Source organism: Cricetulus griseus, chromosome X (assembly GCF_003668045.3).
Source record: "Cricetulus griseus strain 17A/GY chromosome X, alternate assembly CriGri-PICRH-1.0, whole genome shotgun sequence".
NCBI classification, from domain to species: Eukaryota; Metazoa; Chordata; class Mammalia; order Rodentia; family Cricetidae; genus Cricetulus; species Cricetulus griseus.
Genome location: NC_048604.1, coordinates 14,836,343 through 14,858,535, shown reverse-complemented (window position 1 = coordinate 14,858,535; position 22,193 = coordinate 14,836,343). Strand labels below are relative to the sequence as shown.

Below are 22,193 nucleotides of genomic sequence, written 5' to 3'. Positions count from 1 at the left end.
AAAGAGTAGGAGGCATAGCCTTGTTAGAGTAGGTATGGCCTGCTGCGGGAAGTGTGTGTTGCTGTTGGTGGACTTTCAGGTCTTAAAAGCCCAAATCAGGCCCAGTATCTCTCTCATCCTGCTGCCTGGGGATCTGGATGTAGAACTGTGAGCTACTTCTCCAGCACGTTGTCTGCCTGTATGCTACCATGTTCCCCACCATGATGATAATGGACTAAGTGTCTGAAACTGTAAGCCAGCCCCCAATTAAATATTTCCCTTTATAAGAGTTGCTGTGGTCCTGATATCTCCTCATAGCTAGAGAGCAGTGTCTAAGGTAGAGGTAATATGACTTTTTCTCTGTCACAGATTCTAATCTTTATGTTGTGCACTAACATCTGCTCAGTGAAGCTAAGGGAAGGTTCAGTCTTGTAAGCATGATTACAACAGAAGTGCTGGAGACCTTCAGGGAGTTGCTTTGAAAAGGCTGAAACAAATTAAAAGCTGCTTACCAATCTCCAACCTTGGAGACGTTGGCCCTTTAGTAGAAGGCAGGAATCTTGCTGCACAACAATAGATGAGAGAAAGAAAAGGGGATCTAGAGAAACTTTCACAGGTACAGTCTGGAAGCTATTTTCAACTGGGTGTATTTACTCCCTTTATTAGACTCATGAGGAAACTGAGGCAGAAGCATTGCCAAATATATTAGCGAGGTGACACCCTGGAAGATCACGTGGAATGATCTTTCTGGTTTTTCCAGATCCCCGAGCTCCATCTGCTCAAGCATATTGCCAGAATTTATTCTAGGGGCATTTCTTTGTCTCTTAAGCACCACTGCTAGACACGAGAACTGCTGGTGGCAGATTTGGGACTTAAGAGTGTGGGTAAACGAGTTCTTTACTTTGTTAAGGTGAAGGGCTGAAGGAGGTGTGGACTGTGTTTCTGGGCTAGGCTTTGAGGAACTGGAGCTCAAGGCAACTGTGTTAATTATACTCCCCATTTTGCTGCATTGGCATGGCATTACCAATTTGCCTCAGCTGAAACACTTATGGTATAGACTCCTGTCTGTCCTAAAGCAGCCATTTGATCTAGTTCCTGAAATTAGAGGTGCATAACGGCCACAGGAAATCTCTGAGTGACTTCCTGTATCTATTATAGAATCCAAGGGTTACTTGGACATTAGCATCAACATTTTTGTTTGATGTATATGATGAATCTATACAAGCAATCAAGTTGCTTTTTATTGTCAATCCCCAATCCCATGTGAACACCATATCAGATGTCATAAGGTTTTCAGAGAAAGTTCAATATTGCTGTCCCCCAGAACCTGAAAAGAGAAGCTCACTAAGGTCTTTCCTGGCCTTATTTGCCTTCTATTACACATGGATTGCCCTTGTCTCTCCCACTGAATACTAGGAAAGAGCCTGTCTACCTTAAAGAGATAGAAGAGCAGATCTGGAGAAGTGAACAGGATAGGAGTGGAGGTGACTTTGTAAGGGCCTCTTTATCCTTACTTTTGTATTTTCACCTCACTTATTTTCAGGCTCTGGATGATGGGACCAATGCTAATTAGCATAGCTGGTTTGATACTTATAATATCAAATAGCTGGTGGAACAGGTGGTGGGGCACAAGACCTCTGGGATAGGTGGGGACATGGTCCCTAGGGGAGGGGGTAGAATCTACTGAAGCTTCAACCTTCTAGAGGCTTCTAACTTGGAGGAATATGGATCTGCTCTTCCACACTTTGCTGGGGTTTGATACTGACACATCTACTTTGATTGCAATAATGTAGGACCACCAAAATGACTGATGCAGCCGTTTTAAGTAACTGAGCTGTGAAAGCACAATTCTTCACAAAGGTTTAAGAATCATTAAGACCATAGGTCTCAATTCTGGTCACACATTAGAATAACCCAGGATTTGGGATAGACACTGATATCCAATGCCAGTCTATTTTGCATAAACCAGAATCTCCACAACAGATTCTTGTATTATTCATCCTAATAAGCATTTCTGTAGTGGTTGCCTGTGTGTGTGTGTGTGTGTGTGTCAGTTCTTATGTTTTAAGCACTTTACAAATATTGAGTTGTTTAATTCTTACTAAAGTGCTGTGAACACTGTTCTGCCCATGTTACAGGTGAGCATATTGATGGACAAGCTTCCCTTCTAAGGTCCAACAGGCATTCTGGCTCCAATGACTGAGCACTTTACTCCCATCGTATGGATCAGTTGGCCTCCAAGTTCTGCTTAATTGTATTCATTTAGCTCCTGTGAGGATGCAAATCATAAATCTAAGAGTTTAAAGTTAGAAAATCACCAAGACATGGAAGCTGCTGAGTTTTTGATAATTGCCTGGAGTATATCTTGGATTCCAGAAGATTGGGTTGCTTTCCTTGGGCCTATCTTACTCTTCCCTTTCCTTGATTAATTCTGGAAATGTCAATGGTGCCTAGGGCTTTATCCTCTGCCATGGTCTCTTGAATTCCAAAGCTATATAGGCAATTGCTCATTTAACAATTTCCTTTGGATGTCTTGTGGGCTTTCTAGCTCTACACACTCATCACTTTGTTTGAAAACTATATTTTCTGTTTTGTATCACACTGAAAGCGTCACTGTCCATTCAATCATGCAAACACAACATCTGGGACTTGAGACTTTTTCCTGCCATAAATATTCTAGAAGTTTGAGTTTAAGATGATGCCAAGTCTCTGGCTTAGCCCTCATCTTCAGCAACAAATGTAGAAATCACAGCATCTACCTAGCAACTCCACCTCAGTGAACAGCAAACAGTCTAGACCAGTGTCTCTCAACCCGTGCGCCATCACCCCTTTCACAGGTGTCTCATATCAGATATTTACATTATGATTCATAACAGTAGCCAATTATGAAGTAACAACAAAAATAATTTTATGGTTGGGGTCACTACAACATGACTAACTGTATTAAAGGATCACGGTATTAGGAAGTTCCAGAACCACTAGTCTAGACTCAACAAGTGTCTTGACTTGTCATTTATCCTGTCATAAAACTGGCTGGGCCCATCGGGTGTGAGAGAAGGGAGGCACAAGGATAAGATGCAGGGTTGTTACTTTGATCTTCTGACTTGGAGTCGTCCTTGAGATAAGGAATCAAAGGTCTCTCTTCCATGGCTGAGGAGTCACCTCAATGGTGACACTCTTACCTAGCATGTGTAAAGGCCTTGGTATGGCTCCAGACAAATAAACCTTTCTTCTCTCTCGACAGGAAGTAGTCACACTGAGAAATGTTTCCCATTAATTCAAGGCTTCTCAATGCAGTAGAAGCAGGGTTGAACAGGGGCAAAGCTAAGAGAGAGTACTCAGTTACTAAAACCTTGGCAGAAAGTTAACTAGTTTAGCCCCGAAGTCCTTGTTTTTGGACTTCAATATTTTTCTTAGCTTTTTGTGCATTACAATCACACACTTCAGATCCTTAAACTAAGGATGGTTATTACAGCAAATTACAATAGTAATTTCCCCCAAAGATACTGACTTTGTTCTGCAAATGGCACATTTCATAATTATTTTATGCACCCCTGTAAAATGCCAAGAGTCATCAAATATATCATTGATAAAAGATGAGGTTTATAGAATTTAAAATAAATTGGTAAAAAGTAAGATGGTGTTTTTTAATATTATTCATTTAAAACCAAAGCTGCTGCCCAGGATTGAAAAATCACACATAATTGTCTGGCCTTAGCACTTGGGTTTGATTGGCAGAGTCTGATCAGAATCTTGCAGCAGTTTTCAAGTGAGAGAGGAAGGGGAGAAACTGTTGGATTTGAGCAGTCTCAAAGTTTATCCCCATGGTCCTGCCTTGTCTCTATACTGTCTGCTTTTGCCTGTTCTGAGATCTCTTCTTGGTCTTTCTGCTCTACCTGCCTGATCTCCAAGTTCTTCGGGTCCATTCCCTAACATACTTTCAAGTCTATCTGTCTTTCAGATCTCTGGTGATGCTCTGTTCTATGTCTATTGGCAATGGGCTCTTTCCTGAGAACCCACAGAAATCTTTGTAAGGCAATGGAATTCTAGAATTTGTAGAATGGTAGTCATATATTTCGTATACTTGTAAAGTTAGAAATAACAGCATTAATGAACTATAGATATATGGTGATATGGGTAAATCTCAAAACTATGTCAAATCAAAGTAGAAAGACACAAAAGATTTTTATTCCAGTATTCCATCATCAAAATTAGAGACACAATATGCCTTCTGTCTTATTTTCAGTTTTCTTGGCATTCCATATAGAACTTGGCACCATGATTAGCACACAAAAAGTCCCACCAAATTTTAAAATGAGTAAAAATGGCCAGCTCCTATATTGCAAATGTCTATTCACATTTCTGACTGGTTAGTTGTCACTCACTATAGGAATCAGTCCCTTCAATTCCCCCTTCACACCCTCTTTCAGGTAGTCCGTTTGTTATCACTCTTCTAACAAGAATGTATTTTAAAACAATAGCTTTGATGTCTCCCTCTTTCTCATGTTTAAGTCCTAGGAAGGCAGGGGCAGTGCTCATCTTGGTTATCAGTCTGTTCTTGGTGCCCACTATAAGTAATCTATGGATTTGGTGAATAAGCCCAACCTTCCACTGATTTGGGAAGTTATTCTATCATATATTTGTGTTGTGCTTTGAACAATGGACACTTGTGATTTATAGAACAAAAGCCATGATTTCTAACTCTGTTACCTGTTTCTTGACGGACATTGTAGACATAAACCAAGCATAGTTAATGATGGTTGGGATCCCCACACACAATGACACAAATATCTTTCTTTTCACTTGAACCAGTTGATGGGAGGTTTTGCTTCTAATGCACAATGGTAAAACCTATTAGGAGGAACTAAATCAATAGATGCAAACATTAATGGTCTAGGCTGACCAACAGATTACTTCTTAATGCATCTTATCAAAGTATTGGCAAAGCTATGTTCAGTCATCTTCATTGTTATTGTTTGTGGCCTCAATTCTCATCTGTGGCCCTAGAAAACCCCCAAGGGTGCTAGCAGTAATGAGTGTCTTGCCTGAAAGACTTGGCATGTATGCTACTTAAGGACAGTAGCTGTAGAATAAAGTGACCTCCTTAAAACTGCAATCTAGGATAGGCCTGTGATAGGGAACCATCTGTCCACATTGTGGCTGCAGGCATTGCCCTGCCATGTGCCTCCAAAAGAGTGCTGGGATAGAGTTACAGGAAGAATGGCCTCTGAGTCCAGGAGGACATCATGCTTACGCAATTATAGGAGCAGATGCTGAAGCAGACTAGCTCCTCATGTAAATGAACCTAGAAGCTGTGAGGCGAGGCGGCTGGTACCACTCTTAATTTCCCCAGTGGTTTGTTCTTGTGCGCTATGTGGAGCCACATACACAGAGAGAAGGGGGAAAAAACATAACTTATGTCCTTTTCCAACCAAAACAGAGATGCTGTTGTTGAAAGAGCATTAAGATGGTTCTCACTTAGAATTTTTCTTCCCCACATTGAAAACAAGTACGAAGCATATTCTTGACTAGAATGACCACATAACTTGCTGCCCAAACCATGATCCACTTAAAAGTAACACAGAACACCTGTTAATTATGTAGCCCCTCACACAACTTGGAATTCTCCCAAGCAATTTGGGATGTTTGGTTTTTCTAGCCTTGACTATCACTTCAGATAAGCTATGGGTCTCTCTTGAACCCTGAAATCCAGCAGTAAGGAATGGTTTAACATGCCTGATAACTTGCAGTAAAGAATAGAGTAGTTGGATAAACATATTAGCATTCTGTAAGCATCAGAGTCATGCCGCTATGGGACTGGAGCATGAAGACCATCTGATGCTTAGGCAGTACTGGCTGGTCATTCATCAGATACTTCTCATACACTGGGGAAATGTCAGAAGCCCCATCTTCAAATGTAATCAAGGTGGCTCACTGTCAAGGAGTACTTCCCATGTGCTTGGCATTTCTCATGCCTGAGGTCCTATTGTATATGTGTTGATATTTAAAATCTTATGTGTGTATGTGTAGAAAGCTTTTGAAGTCAGTGATTACTTCTATATTTACTACCTTCTTTCATCCGGGGAAGAAGGCATTACTATTATAGTTGCTAGATGAGAATAGATGTCCAGAGAAGCCAAGTAGCTTGTATGTAACTTTCTTTTTTATTGACATTATTATTTATTTTGTAGTATAGAAAACAATAAGAGAGACTTAAAGAATTTGCTACTTGAATAGTCCTTTAACAATTCTTGCTATAGGTATCCCATTAAGTAGTACATGTGCAATTACTGTTCTGAATTTAAGCTGTGAAAAAATAGTTGATATGAGATGATTCCCTGTCTTATTAATTAAATTTGTTCATTGTTTCAGACATGTATCTAATGTATTTCAATTGCTCATATCTGCATCATCTCTCATCTCCCTCCCTCCCTTGTTCACCCCCCCCCCAATTTGCCTCTTATTCTCTTTTATGTACTGCTGTCTTTTGTCTGTGGCCTCTGGATTTGATGAAGTCCTTCTGTGTTACCATGAGATTAAAGTCTCCACTGGAGTCTGGTAGGCACACCAGTGGGCACGCAACTGAAGACAGTACCTCCCATTGCTTGCCAATAGCTTTCTTAACTATAATTTGAATCCATGTCTGTTTAACTGAAAGTCTATGACTTTTAAATACCATACTTGATTAATTTATTAATTGAACACATGTCTGTGGATTAGCCATGGTTTGGTATATTTTGTTTGATACTATGTGTATAAACAAATATTAAGAACTAGGTCCAACCGATTTCTGCAAGTTGTTCTCTGATCTGCATATACGTGCTGTGGCACATGGGCACTCTCCCAGTCACCCATCCATCCCTCTACGTGAAAATAAATGATTGTAAAATAAAATCAAAATAAGAATTAAGTTCAAGCTATGAGATAAAATGCAAAAATAGGCTCTGCCTTTAGTGGGAGATAGACACATATGTATGTAATTTAAGTACGGTACAACACATATCATAATTGATATACATAATGCTTTAATGAATTGTATAATATATTGAACTATGTGATAACATAGCCTGAAATCTATGTTTACAGTCTGTCTCACCTATTCATGGGTTCAACCAGGCTTGGATCAAAAATACCTGAAGAGGAAAATTGTAAGGGTTACTCAAAGAACAATAGAACATAGAGTTGGGAGGTATAGAGTAATTCTAGGACAAGCTAAAGGGAGAAGTAGGGGTAAACATGTTCAAAATACGTAGTATGAAATTCCCACAGAACAAATGTATTACATAAGAATAAATGGCATCTGTACTAAGCAGGTACAGATTTTTTTCATGGCATTATTCTGTAAACTGTATTCTGTAGTTATGTAGGATTTACATTGTATTAGGTATTTATTGTAAAGAATCAATGGTGCTCCTAAAGTTCATTTCACATAGAGGGATACTCACTCAGCCTAGACAGACTGGGGAGGGCCTAGGCCCTGCTCCAAATGATATGACAGACTTTGAAGATCCCCATGGAAGGCCTCACTCTCCCTGGGGAGCAGAAGGGGTATGGGATAGGGGGTCGGTGGGTGGCAGGGGAGGACAGGAGGCAGAGGGACTGGGATTGACATGTAAAACATGCTTGTTTCTAATTTAAATAAAAAAGGAAGAAAAGAAAAACAAATCAATGGTGATTTAAAGAATAAAGGAGGAAGTATGTAGTCCATATGCGAGTCCTATGTCATTTTGTACCAGGGACTTGAAGATGCACAGAGATTGTCATGTGTGGCTGTGGAATATAGGCTATGGAGCTGGAATTGATCCTCTGCCAGCACCTCCTCACAACATCTCTTGAGCTGTTACAGGAAGCTAGACTTGGCATAAAAGGTTGGGCATGGATGGAGGTCGGGAAATGAAGACTATTGCCACACACTTGATGGTATGTATGTATGACTTGGAGTAAGTTGGTAGAAGTAGACTTGGGAAACAGGAAACATAATTTCCTGGAATTTGCAATTGACTGGCTGAGGAGGTTATAACACGAAAAGAATAAAATAGTTTTCTTGAGTTAGTGGGACAAAGAATGAGATAGAGGGTAGGAACATTTACTGAGGTAGGACATATGGGAAAAAAGGAGAGATCTATCACATGAAAGAAAACGGTAGTGGGCAATGATTTTTATCAGCATATTCCTTTGTGTATTTACTTTCTTTGCAGTACTAGGGATTGAGCCCAGGGACTCACATATACCAGGCAAGTGATCTGTTAACTTATTTGCCTCTCCTCTCACTCTCTGTAACTCAATCTACATTGCCCTGGACTTTGGTCATCCATCCAGGTTACAGAAAAAGTATACCACAAGGCCATCAGTTCCCGAAACTACTACAAATAATTTTCAGTGTATTATTTAGTATTCTATTGTCTAAAAGCATTAACTGTCATACAAAACGTGGCAGTATAGGCATCCTCTGGGCCATGTTTTCTTCTGTTTTAAATTGCTATTTTATTGAAGCCTGGAGAGGGGACATGATTTCTATGAGGTTATAGTTTGTGGTAGGTCAAGATCTAGAAGGCAGGTACCTTTAACTCACAGCTTTCTTGCCTGTTCTTCCTCTTAGAATCAGACTTGGCTATGTTCTTTGGCCTTTTACTCTTTTACTTGGACCCATGTACTCTGCTTAAGCACAAGCATGGGAACTTCTATTTTATTTCTTTATAATCAGGACATTTATCTCTGATTTATGAATATATATGACATTAAAATATTCTATGACCTCTTGAGAATTTAACTTTGAAAGTAGTAAAAGTATTAAGATCAGTAAAAATGTTATCTCAGAAAACAAAATGTACACAGCAGACACTTTCCCTCATTCTGAGTATGTTATGTTGTTTACTCTGCGTTGTAAGTTTGTTTTGTGTCTTCCTCTTCCTTGCTTTCTTTTTTGGGGGGTTTCTGGGACATCTCTGACCAGCAATGCTAGGGGATACTAGTTATCCCTCCCTCAGTCCCTCCTCTGTCCTACCCTCCCATCTCTCTCTCTAATTATTTCTCCTTTCTCATTATTCTCCTTTCTACCTTCATATCACTGTGTTCTCCCAATCATGCCACTTTAAGTTCTCTCTTCTGCTTAATCATTAACAGTCCCTTTCTAGTTTTCTTGATTCTTTGGGTATTTCACATTAAACACATAAATCTAAAGGTTTGATACTGAGATCCATAGATGAGTGAGAACATGTGTCATTTGTCTTTCTGAATTTGGACAACCTCAGTCACTAAAATGCTTTCTAGATCATTTACTTGAAAATTTCATTTTTCTTTATAGCAAAATGATGTTCCACTGTATACATGTACCACACTTTAGTTATCCATGTGTTAGTTTATAGCTATCCAGGGAGCTTCCATTTCCTAACTCTGAATAGAGCAGCAATGAACATTGCCTAATGTGGTTGCTTGAATAAAAATGGTTCCCCCACCATTCCATATAGAGGAATACTCCCTGAGCCAAGACACACGGGGGTGGGCCTAGGCCCTATCCCAAGGGATATGATAGACTCTGATGACTCCCTATGGAAGGCCTCACCATCCAGGGGAAGCAGAAAGGATATGTGATAGGTAGGGTTTTAGTTAGGGGGGTGGTAGGGGAGGACGGGTGGGAGAAGGGAACTGGGATTGTCATCTAAATCAATCCTGTCTCTAATTCAAATAAAAAAGTTGAATAAATAAATAAATAAATAAATAAATAAATGGTTCCCCCCCCATAGGCCCATAGGTAGTGGCACTATTAGGTAGTGTGGCCTTTCTGGGGTAGGTGTGTCCTTGTTGGAGGAAGTGAGTCACAGGGGGTGGGTTTTGAAGTCTCAGATGCTCAAGCCATGCCCAGTGTGGCTTTCTCTTCCTGCTGCCTACAGATCCATGTAGATTTCTCAGCTCCTTTCCCAGCATCATGTTTTCCTATAGGCCACCATGCTTCCTTCCATGACAATAATGGATTAAACCTCTGAAACCGTAATCAAGCCCTAATTAAATGTTTTTATTTATAAGAGTTGCTGTGCTCATGGTGTCTCTTCACAGCAATAGAAACCCTAACTAAGATACCTAGAAAGCACCTCTGTGTTAGATATAGAATGCTTTGGGTATATGGCGAAGAATGGTGTAGCTGGGTTGTACAGTAAATGTGGTTTTTGAGGCACTGCAACACTGATTTTCATAGTAGCTTCACCAATTTATATTCTAAACAACAGTGCATGAGGGTTTCCTGTTCCTCACATTTTCTCTATAATTTGTTGTCAATTTTCTTAATGTTAGCCATTCTGAGTAGGATAAAATGAAATGTCATGGAAACTTAAATTTGCATTTCCCTTCTGGCTAAGGATGGTGAACATTCTTGAAAACATTTCTTTGCTATTTGTATTTACTCTCTTGAAAATTTCTTCAATTCTAAGCCCTTTATTTATTTTCTTTTTTAAAAGTTCATTATTATTAACTTTCATTTTCCTTTTCTTCCCTCTAACCCCTACTATGTATCCCCTTTCTTATTTCCTCTTGAAATCATGGACTCTTTTAATCTTTAGTTATTATTGATGTGTGTGTGCCAAAGTACATAAATATATAATACTTATATTTATGTATTTACAATATTAATATATTTATAATAACTAGATTATATTTATCATCTATAGTTACTTTGTATGTATATGAGTTTAGGGCTGAACACTTGAGATTGGATAACCAAGTAGAAGGCTTATCTCTGGGGAAGACTATTTCTCCCACTTTCAACATTCCTTAGTTGCTTGCGTTATTTTTTTCCCTGATGGGTAGGACCCTGTGAAATTTCCCTTGTCCATGTTAGCATGTTAGTGTTGTTGTTTGTTCAGGTTTTGTTTAGACAGCCATGTTGTTGTTATATCTATGTGAACTCACTTTACAGCCTGAGAAGTGTGACGGCAGCCCCATGACCATGGAATCCACTGGTCATGTTCCCCACCATTTTGAAGCCACTGGCCTTTTGAAGACAGTTCCAGTGCTGGTTAGGTGGCAGCAGCCTGGAAGGCTGGATCAGGGCTCTCCATAAGGCAGTATTTGCTTTGACTCAACATCCAATATATGGTAGTTTCTCCCTTAGCTAGGATCCATGGGTCCAAATGTAATGATTACACTCACTATCACCCATAGTGACCCACTATGCACTCATATTCCACAAGGCTGGATATCTCAGCTCGTCTTCAGTTTACACCAGAACCCAAAAGCAATAGGTGCTAATGGAGCGAAAGAATGGACTTGTCAGTGAGAACAAGCAGGCAAAGAGCAAAAGCTTCCTTCCATGTCATTTATATAGGCTGCCACCAGAAGGTGTGGGCCTGACTAAAGTTGTATCACCCAACATTAAAAGATCTTGACTGAAAGTGGGTCTTCCCACTTCAAATGATTTAATTAAGAAAAAATCCCTCACAGGTATGCCCAGCCACTTGAGTTTTAGTTAATTCCAGATGTAGTCAAGTTGACTGTAGGGGAAGCTGTAGCCACGCCTTCTTAGGGGCTGGCTACAGGAGTACCTGAGGGCTTGTGAGGGCGTGGTCAGAGTGAGTAGGGGGACTGCGTTTTCGGTTTCAGTTTCTCTTTGCTTCTTGCTGTACAGACTACCACCGGCTGGCTGGTTCGCTCTGTAAGTAAGGCTTTTCCCTATTAAATACCCTTATATTTCTACCTGACTCCGTATTGGTAATTACCTACTATAGTTGACAACCAGGAATAGTCATCACACTATCTCCCCAGCATGGCTGCTTGAGCAATATACACTTGTAAGTGTTCTCTTGAGTCTCAGAATTTCCTTAGTGTCTATTGCAATGTCTCCCTTGTTATACCTAATTTTATGAATTTGGGCCTTCTTATTTTGGGTAATTTGGCTAAGGGTTTTTCAAATATTTTTTATTTGTTCAAAGAACCAACTATTCATTTTATTGATTTGTTTTATTGTTTTCAATTTTAATACTTTCCACCCTGGTCTTTATTGATTGTCTACAACTACTCATTTTTTTGTAATGAAATCATTTTAATGTTTTTTTTAAAGAACAACTTAAGAACAAAACATGAACCTTAAAAGTTGGCACTTTCTACAACTATAGAAACAATCATCTAGTACTCTCTCACAGAATGTAATTCAAACTCTCCTGGCATCTCAATATACTTGTAAGGAAATAGTTAAAAGCACATTTAGTATGCCAGATCTGAAACAAAGTTCATATTTCTAATTTATGGCAACAAAAAGGCAACCAGCTTCTACTGAAAACTGTAGCCAGTGATAAAACATACTTGGAAAACAAAAGTTTTTGGTCTGATGATCTTCAATACTCGTTTAGACAGTCTGATGTTTGTTGCCAATGAAAGGCACTTTAATCCAAAGTGCAAAATAAAATAAAATAAAATAAAATAAAAGTGCAGCTGTCCTTTTCCTTGAAACATGTAGGACCAACACTACTATTTACACATTTGAAAGGTCTTAAATGCATTTCAGCATCTTCTTTGTGAGAAACGGAGTGCCGCATAGAGCGCCAAAGCTTTATCATCTGTTAACTACAAAAACATCTCAAGAATCACTTCTGTTTCTCGTCCTCATTTCGATCTTGAATAGAAGACCAATTCTGAAATCAGTCAGGATTTGAAGACCTAGGAAATCTTGGGTTTCTGTACCTGTGGAAACCTTGTCTTGGAGACTTCTCTCCTCCTCTCACTACTGGTTCACAACACAGACCTTCAGATAGAACAGCCCACCCTGGATGAAAGAGGAACTTGGTTCAGGCACGGCCAGAATTCCAGAGGTCTCACTCACTCTGAGGCACACATGACCTGCAGCATTTGGGGTTGGTACAGGGGTCATCATCAAAGGATTAAGAAACACTTCAGCAAGGCAACCATTTACTGTCCTCAGAAACAGTAAAAACAAAAACAAGAACAAAAACAAAAACAAAAAAACCCAAAAGAACCAAAAAAAACCCTAAAAAACAAAAAACAAACAAAATAAAACAGGTATATAGAGAGATATCTAAAAATCAACCAAAGGGAAATACAAAACTAACACCATTCCATGTTTCCAAACTTGGTTTTGTATTTGTCCTGCGTCCGCATGCGCCAACGTTTTTTTCCCCGCAGTGACAGGAAGTTCTTGTATCCAGTTACTAAGACTGATGTTTTGACCGGAAGTCACATGTATTGGGACGATTAGGAAATCAATTTTTTTTTCAATGACTCTATGTGGTGCACTCACCCAGTTGGCAAGTGTAGAGGAATCAGGAATGGAACAGAAGCCCCTCACTTTAAACTGGACAGAGGAGTTTTCAAATTAAAACCGCAGAGAAGGGCTAGGGGAGCTTACAGGGAACATGAATACTAGAGACAACTGGGGGAGAAAACGTGTTTGGTCCGAACATAGGAACATAACTACCTTGAGAAACTTGAAAATTACGTAACCAGAGCGAGCTCTGCCTTAGGTCCAGCCATACAACACTGTAAGTTGCCAAAGAGGCAGTCAAAGGTGTTGAGAGGCTACGATCAAGGCAACCTCGGCATTGACCTCCCAGGCCAAGTGTTCCCGCGCCGACACTAGCTACAGGCCATCGTCTCCAGCTGCTCCTCGGCCTCGGCAGCCATAGGCACAGACTGCAACTGTTCCGTGTCACTCTGGGTGGTGCTGGGGGTCGCCTGCTTCCTGTTGTTGTGCATATGGTTCACGTGCCGCTTCAGATCCGAACCCTTGGCAAACGCCTTGGTGCAGGTGCTGCACACGAAAGGCTTCTCACCTCTGTGTCTCCTCTCGTGGTCCTTGAGGTGAGACGTGTATTTGAAGGCTTTGTCACACATGTGACACGCAAATGGTCTCTCGTTGCTGTGAACCCGCTGGTGCTTCTTCAGGTCCGGGGCACGGATAAACGACTTCTGGCACACCTCACAGCTGTAGGGCTTATACCCTGTGTGGATTTTTAGGTGTTCTTTCAGGTGCGCCTGGGTGGTGAAACCCTTCGTACACACCTCACAGACAAACGGCCTGTCTGCCGTGTGCAGCTTCTCATGCTTCCTCAGTCTGCCTTTGTCAGAAAATGTCTTAGCACACACCTGGCAGGCGAGCTGCTCCTGGGGATGACTGTAAAGCAGATACTCAAACTTCATGTCACTGGCAGCCGTTTCCCAGCCTGGAGTCTCCTCGTCTTTCACGTCACCCATCTCATCGGCAAATGGTAAGGCTTCAGGGGGCTGAGACTCCAATTCTTGGTACTCGGGAGTCTCCAGGGATTCCATTTCCTGGCCGTAGAAGTTCACTTCCTGGACTTCCTCGCTCGCCAGCTTTTTAAAAATCGCTTCCCGCACCCCGAGGGTAGTTACGGGAGACTTGCCGTCCTCCTGACTCGGGAGAATGCCTTCTACTGTGTCGTCCGAACGGTTGTTATCCTGGTCCCGTTCTCTTCCACGTCATCACCCTGAGTGTCCGCGACATTCCCGAGGGGGCGATTTAATTTGACGTAGTACTTAGTCTTCGACTGGCCGTTACTCTTGTGGGACTAGACACGCGTGCGCGACATTCCCGATGGGGCGATTTAATTTGACGTAGACTTAAGTCTTCGACTGGCCGTTACTTTTGTCGGGACTAGACACGCGTGCGCGACATTCCCGATGGGGTGATTTAATTTGACGCAATACTTAGTCTTCGACTGGCCGTTACTCTTGTTGGGTCTAGACACGTGACACTTCTGAGAACAAAGTTTATCCAAAAAGCACATATCCAGAATCTGACGGGACTGCATTATAAGTTTGCATCCCCCTTTTTCATGGAGATATTGGCTGTGTACATGTAGTTCAGGACCTGTACGAATATGTTGGAGTGGACAAAGCTGATCTCTAAGACGGAAGAGCTGTCCACCTCGAGCTTCTTGAAAGATGTGCTTCAGGCCGCCATGACACACCTGCGGGCTCTGAACTTCACATCTTTAACCACGATCGCGATGTCACAAAATTCTCCTTCCGGGCGCTGTTCATTCAGCATTTTCAGAAACAGTGTTTTATCATCACCATCATTATATTTTATGGTTTCAGACATGCTGATGAAAAATTCCATGAACAATTCAGGCTATTTTCTTTTTTTTTTCCTTTTTTTCCATTCAATTATTTAGCTCATAAAGTCACGCACAATTATGATACATAATACAGTTTATTCACAATAGCATGGCTAAATTAAACCAATTAAAATGTTATATCATACCAGGCTATTTTCTTAATGCCTTAAACTCTAATATCTTGAGATCAGACTTAGTCTGATCAAGGGCTAGCCAGATCTGCACCCTGGCACCTCCACAGGCACTTGCCATGAGCTTCTGGGTTCGGCAGCAGGCAGGCTGGGATGGGATGGATGCGCGGGGGCACAGTGGGTGGCAGTGTTTGGGATTTTTTTCTTTTCTTTCTTTTTTTCTCACTCAAACAAACAGAAACACATATTAATTTCATTTTACATTTATGTGTAAGTGTTTACCATATATACAATTATTAGTCTAGTCTAGTAATTTTTATAATTTATAAAAAAATAAAAGCAAGTAAGGTATTGTTCTAGTTTTCTTTCTGTTGCTATGACAAATGCCATGACCTGAATCAACTTAATGGAGAAAATGGTTTATTTAGCTTATATGTAATACTTAGCTATGAAGTAAGTCAGCACAGGTATTCTAATAGGAATTTGAGGCAGAAATCATGGATGAACACTGTTTGTTGGCTTTCTTTCATTCGTTTGTTTGCATAGCTTTCTTGTACAGTCTAGGACGATCTGCCTAGGGAGTGCTGCCCACAGTGAGCTGGGCCCTTCCATGTTAACTATATCAAGGCAATCCCTTACAGACAAATCCACAGGCCACTCTGATCTGGAAAATCCCTCAATTGAGATCTCGCTCTTGGGTGACTCTGGGTCATATCAATACATATTTTGTAGCATGCCAGTAATATGAAAGTTGTAGGTATTTCCTACTTTTCTTGAAACTTTTCCAGGAATTTCTATAATTTTGTGTAAAAAATGTCTAATAATAAAGGATGACTAGAGATTCACTCAGTCTCTACATTCCCTGTATTTATATTTATCATATCTGTAAGTCTTACTTTTTATCATTTTTTATTTGAATTAGAAACAAGATTGTTTTACATGACAATCCCAGTTCCCTTCTCCCTTCCGTCCTCCCCTACCACCCCCCAACTAAAACCCTATCTGTCACATATCCTTTCTGCTTCCCCTGGATGGTGATGCCTCCAAAAGTTCCTTTATTATACAGGGTTGTTTTGGCTATCCTGGGTCTTTTGTTTCTCCATATAAAGTTGAGAATTGTTCTTTCAAGGTCTGTGAAGAATTGTGTTGGGATTTTGATGGGGATTGCATTGAATCTGAGATTGCTTTTGGCAAGATTACCATTTGTACTATGTTGATCCTACCTATCCAAGAGCATGGGAGATCTTTCCATTTTCTGCTATCTTCCTTAATTTCTTTCTTTAGAGATTCAAAATTCTTTTTTTGTGCTAGCACATCTGGATTTATTTATTTTTTGTGGCCTCTTAGTATGTTTATTTTTTATTTTTTTAATTTTTATTTTATTTTATTAGTTCAAATTAGGAACAAGCTTGCTTCAGATGTCAATCCTTTCTTCCTCACCTTCCCCTCCCGCCCCAACATCCCACCTGCCCCTAGCCATCCCCCCTCCACTCCCCAGGCAGGGTAAGGCCCTCAAAAGCGGCTCCCCAAATCCCACATCATCCTGGGCCAGGCCTAGGCCCTTCCTCATGTGTCCAGGTCAAGAGATCATCCCTTCATATGGGATGGGCTCTCAAATCACTTGTTTTTTTTAAGACCTTATATATTTAATACAGTGTGTTACCCCTGTACAAATAGAAAAAAATTAAGTTCAACATTTCTAGAACAATATGGGTGTTAATTTTTGTACAATGTCAACTGAACGCCGTAAACTGGGATACTTTTTTCCAAAGTTGACAGCACAGCTAAAGTTTCCAAAAGTTCAATATATATATATATATATATATATATATATATATATATATATACCAATAATGGCAGTATGTTATGCATCAATAGCAGCAACAGCTTTTCCAGGTTCTGCAGTCATTTGAACAAAATTGTAGAGATATCCAGTACTCTCCATTAAAAAAAAAAGTAAAAAACAAAATCCCAGAAAAACAGCACAGTTCTTTTACCCTTGTGGTACCTGGCACCATTTTTTTAAATTAGCTTCTCAATCATCATCTGGAAGGAAACCATTCTGAGCAACATCAGTAAAAAAAGCTCTGATAAAGCACGGTCACTCCTATGTATCATAAAGCAGGTCCACATATGAGTGAGTACATATTATGTTTGTCTTTTTGTGATTGGGTTACCTCGCTCAGAATGGTTTCTTCTAGTTCCATCCATTTTCCTGCAAATTTCAAGATTCCATTGTTTTTTTTTCTGCTAAGTAGTACTCCATTGTGTAAATGTACCACATTTTCTGTATTCATTCTTCAGTTGAGGGGCATCTAGGCTGCTTCCAGTTTCTGGCTGTTACAAATAATGCTGCTATGTACATCATTGAACAGATGTCCTTGTTATATGAATGTGCTTCTTTTGGGCATATGCCTAAGAGTGGAATTTCTGGATCTTGTGGTAGACTCATTCCCATTTTCTTGAGGAGTCGCCATACTGATTTCCAAAGTGGCTGTACAAGTTGGCACTCCCACCAGCAGTGGAGGAGTGTTCCTCTTTCTCTGCATCCTCTCCAGCATAAACTGTCATTGGTATTTTTGATTTTAGCCATTCTAACAGGAGTAAGATGGTATCTCAGAGTTGTTTTGATTTGCATTTTCCTGATGGCTAAGGATGTTGAACACTTTCTTATGTGTCTTTCAGCCATTTTAGATTCCTCTATTGAGAATTTTCTATTTAGTTCTGTACCCCATTTTTTAATTGGATTGTTTGGTGTTTTGGAGACTAGCTTCTTGAGTTCTTTGTATATTTTGGAGATCATCCCTCTGTCAGCTGTGGGGTTGGTGAATATCTTTTCCCAGTCTGTGGACTGTCGTTTTGTCTTTCTGACTATGTCCTTTGCCTTACAGAAGCTACTCAATTTCAGGAGGTCCCATTTATTAATTGTTGATCTCAGTGTCTGTGCTACTGGTGTTATGTTCAGGAAGAGGTCTCGTGTACTGATTGATTCAAGGGTATTTTCCACTTTTTCTTCTAGTGGGTTCAGTGTGGCTGGGTTTATGTTGATGTCTTTGATCCATTTTGACTTAAGTTTTGTGCAGGGCGAAAGGCTTGGGTCTATCTGCAGTCTTCTACATGTTTGCATCCAGTTATGCCAGCACCATTTGTTGAAGATGTTCTCTTTGTTCTAGCATATATATTTGGATTGTTTGTCAAAAATCAGTTGTTCGTACGTGTGTGGGTTAATATCAGGGTTTTCAACTCTATTCCATTGGTCTGTCTATTTTTGTGCCAATACCAAGCTGTTTTCAGGAGTATAGCTCTGTAATAGAGCTTAAAGTTACGGATGGTGATGCCTCCAGAAGTTCCTCTATTGTACAGGGTTGTTTTGGCTATCCTGGGTCTTTTGTTTCTCCATATAAAGTTGAGAATTGTTCTTTCAAGGTCTGTGAAGAATTGTGTTGGGATTTTTGATGGGGATTGCATTGAATCTGTAGATTGCTTTAGGCAAGACTTCCATATTTACTATGTTGATCCTACCTATCCAAGAGCATGGGAGATCTTTCCATTTTCTGGTATCTTCTTTAATTTCTTTCTTTAGAGACTCAAAATTCTTATGGTACAGGTCTTTCACTTTTTTGGTTAGTGTTACTCCAAGGTATTTTTTGTTGTTTGTGGCAATTGTAAAGGGTGATGCTTCTCTGATTTCTTTCTCCACCAATGTTTCATCTGTATATAGCAGGGCTACAGATTTTTTTGAGTTAATCTTGTATCCTGCCACTTTGATGAAGGTGTTTATCAGCTGTAGGAGTTCCCTGGTAGAGTTTTTTGGGTCACTTACGTAGACTATCATACCATCTGCAAATAGTGAGAGCTTGACTTCTTCCTTTCCAATTTGTATTCCCTTGATCTCCTTTTGTTGTCTTATTGCTCTAGCTAGAACTTCAAGGACAATATTGAAGAGGTATGGAGAGAGTGGACAGCCTTGCCTTATACCTGATTTTAGAGGAATTGCATTGAGTTTCTCTCCATTTAATTAGACGTTGGCTGTCAACATGCTGTATATTGCTTTTATTTTGTTGAGGTATGTTCCTGTTATCCCCAATTTCTCCAAAACCTTTATCATTAAGGGTTGTTGGATTTTGTCAAAAGCTTTTTCGGCATCTAGTGAGATGATCATGTTTTTTTTTTCCTCAGTCTGTTTATATGGTGGATTACATTGATGGATTTTTGTATGTTGAACCATCCTTGCATCCTTGGGATGAAACCTACTTGATCGTGGTGGATGATTTTTCTGATGTGTTCTTGGATTCAATTTGCCAGTATTTTATTGAGAATTTTTGCATCAATGTTCATGAGGGATATTGGTCTGTAGTTCTCTTTCTTAGTTGTGTCTTTGTGTGGCTTGGTTATCAAGGTTATTGAAGCCTCATAAAAAGAGTTTGGCAATGACCCTTCTGCTTCTATTGTGTGGAATTCTTTGAGGAGAATTGGCATTAGCTGTATCTTGAATTCTGCCCTGAAGCCATCTGGCCCTGGGCTCGCTCTTTCTTTCTTTCTTTCTTTCTTTCTTTCTTTCTTTCTTTCTTTCTTTCTTCCTTCCTTCCTTCCTTCCTTCCTTCCTTCCTTTCTTTTTTTCTTTCTTTCTTTCTTTCTTTCTTTCTTTCTTTCTTTCTTTCTTTCTTTCTTTTTGGAGTTTGAGGACGGAGTGGGGTCGGGAGAAAATCATGCACATCCCCAGTGGTAGCAGCCCTCCTCCTCCTGCTGCATGAGCAGGGACTATCTGGCCGGCTGTGAACACCCTCACCACCTCCTGCCCCCTCCAACTACTCTTTTTAAGATTTGGTTTGTTTTTGTTTTTCAATAAATTGTGGTTTCTTATTTGAGAGCTTGCTGATATATCAAAGTTGACATTTAGAGTTATAAACTTCTTTGTTAACACTATTTCATTATTATTTTGAGATTTAAAAAATTCCTTCTTGATTTCTGCAATAGCCCAGTATTCAATAGTATGTTATTTAATCACTGCTCTTTCTTTTTCTAACTCCTTTTTTTTCCTGAGATCATTTCATGTAGACTAAAGCCATCCTCCAATTCACTATGTAGATGATAATGCTCTCCTGATCCTTTTCCTTGAGGATGTTGAGTTCTGGAATTATGGGCATTAGTCACCACCCATAGCTCCCTTTTCTAATCTCCCAAAGCATATTCAATACATGTCTCTTTGTCAGGAGGTGTGACTTTAGATAGACTTATCCTTACAAAATCATTCATTGCTTTAGCTATCGGGAGTGTTTCATGATGCATGTGAGCCCTCAATTTCCCAAATATAGTCTCTAACATTATTTATTCTAGGATTTTGTTTAGTCCAGTGTCAGTCACTCTAGTTAGCAGTATGAACCAGGGAAAATGGGGCCTAAAACTGAGGCAGACTAAAGTCACATGCAACAGCCAACTTTATTTAGAGCATCAGACAATGTATACTCTGAGGGTTAAGAGTCACCTGACTAAATCGTGCAATCACAAGGACAAGTCACATGTGGCAAAAACATCTTTTCCATAGAGGCATATGAATAACAACCACTGAAGTAAACTCACTCCCCTCTATTATACCTAGGAGGAGCACAAAAACCTAATCCAAGAGCAATTGTCTCATTTTGAAGAAACTGAGGTCACAAGACTGTTTTCTTGGAGTTTTCTCACAAGCACTCAGAATTCCCCTCACTGGAATCCATTCTTGCACTATCTTCAGACAGTCCAGTATAAAAACACTAAATATAGTCTTTAACATTAGTATTCTGGAATTTTTGGTTAGTGCAATATTAAAACACTTCCCTTTTATAAGAATTGAAGTTGCCTTTAAAGTTTTTCCATCTATACCGAGATTGTTTGGTGACCTGACAATTGATTCCTACTTTATCATAGGCAGATGAGCAATTGTTAACCTATTTTATACAACCTCTAGGAAATTCTACTTTCATGGTGTTTCAGTGTCATTATTTGGCCCTTTTGCTACTTTATCTGCAGTGCTTTAACTTTTTTCACTTTCACCATCTACACATTTTTAAGGAAATGGACATTAAGGATAGTGTGGACAGACCTAATTCCAGGTAAACAATATTTTTCAATCTCATAAAAATCAGGAAGTATAAGTATTCACAGTGCCTGACACTACTTACTTATAAGTGAGTGCTTATATCAACCAAATAGCAGACTAATGAGTTTGAACAGATCAGCTCATCACATGCTCAAAGCAATCACTAATGCATAACCTGTGATGTATTGAAGTTTGCTGCTCCATTCATATCTTGCAAAGTTAACTCTAGTGCCTCAGAATATGACCTTATTAGGAGACAGAGTCTTTATCGAGGTGTGATAGTTAACATTATCAACTTCATATGATTTAGGATCACCTTGGAGACAAATCTCTGGAGATATCTACGAGCATTCATTATTTTGATTAGGTTAACAGTGATGAGAAGATCCTACTTCCCAAAATGTGGAGTGGCAGCATTCTCTGAGATGGGTATTGTAGGAATTCATTCCTCCAATAGATTTGTGATAAGGGCCTTAGTGTGGAGCTTTTTGTCTGCCAACATGACTTTTTAAAGGAAAGAGGAGACAGTCTCTCTCTCTCTCTCTCTCTCTCTCTCTCTCTCTCTCTCTCTCTCTCTCTCTCTCTCTCTCTGTGTGTGTGTGTGTGTGTGTGTGTGTGTGTGTGTGGTCAGAGATAGGACTGCTGGTTCCATTCACCCCTGGGCAGAACAGGAGACCATGGCCGCTATCTACTTGTGTATCTGTGCATGTTTTCTAAAATATTCTTATTATTCATTTGAACTGGCTCTCATGGATTCACCTACATTTTGGCAAGACTTTTCTTGACAGTGAGACACATCTGCTCCTGGCAGCACTAATTACTTCGGAGTGGATGACGGGCATTGAAAAACCTTGTTATGGAGTTTTCCTTCAGTGTGGCAAGGCTAGTCATTCAGGCAAGAAGCTGCTCTTGCCTCAACTG

General features: G+C 39.9%; 1 pseudogene; it reads right to left on the bottom strand.

The window, feature by feature from the left end:
* Nucleotides 1–13,557: 13,557 nt before the first annotated feature.
* Nucleotides 13,558–15,064, bottom strand: LOC100766208 (annotated as a pseudogene).
* Nucleotides 15,065–22,193: the final 7,129 nt, after the last annotated feature.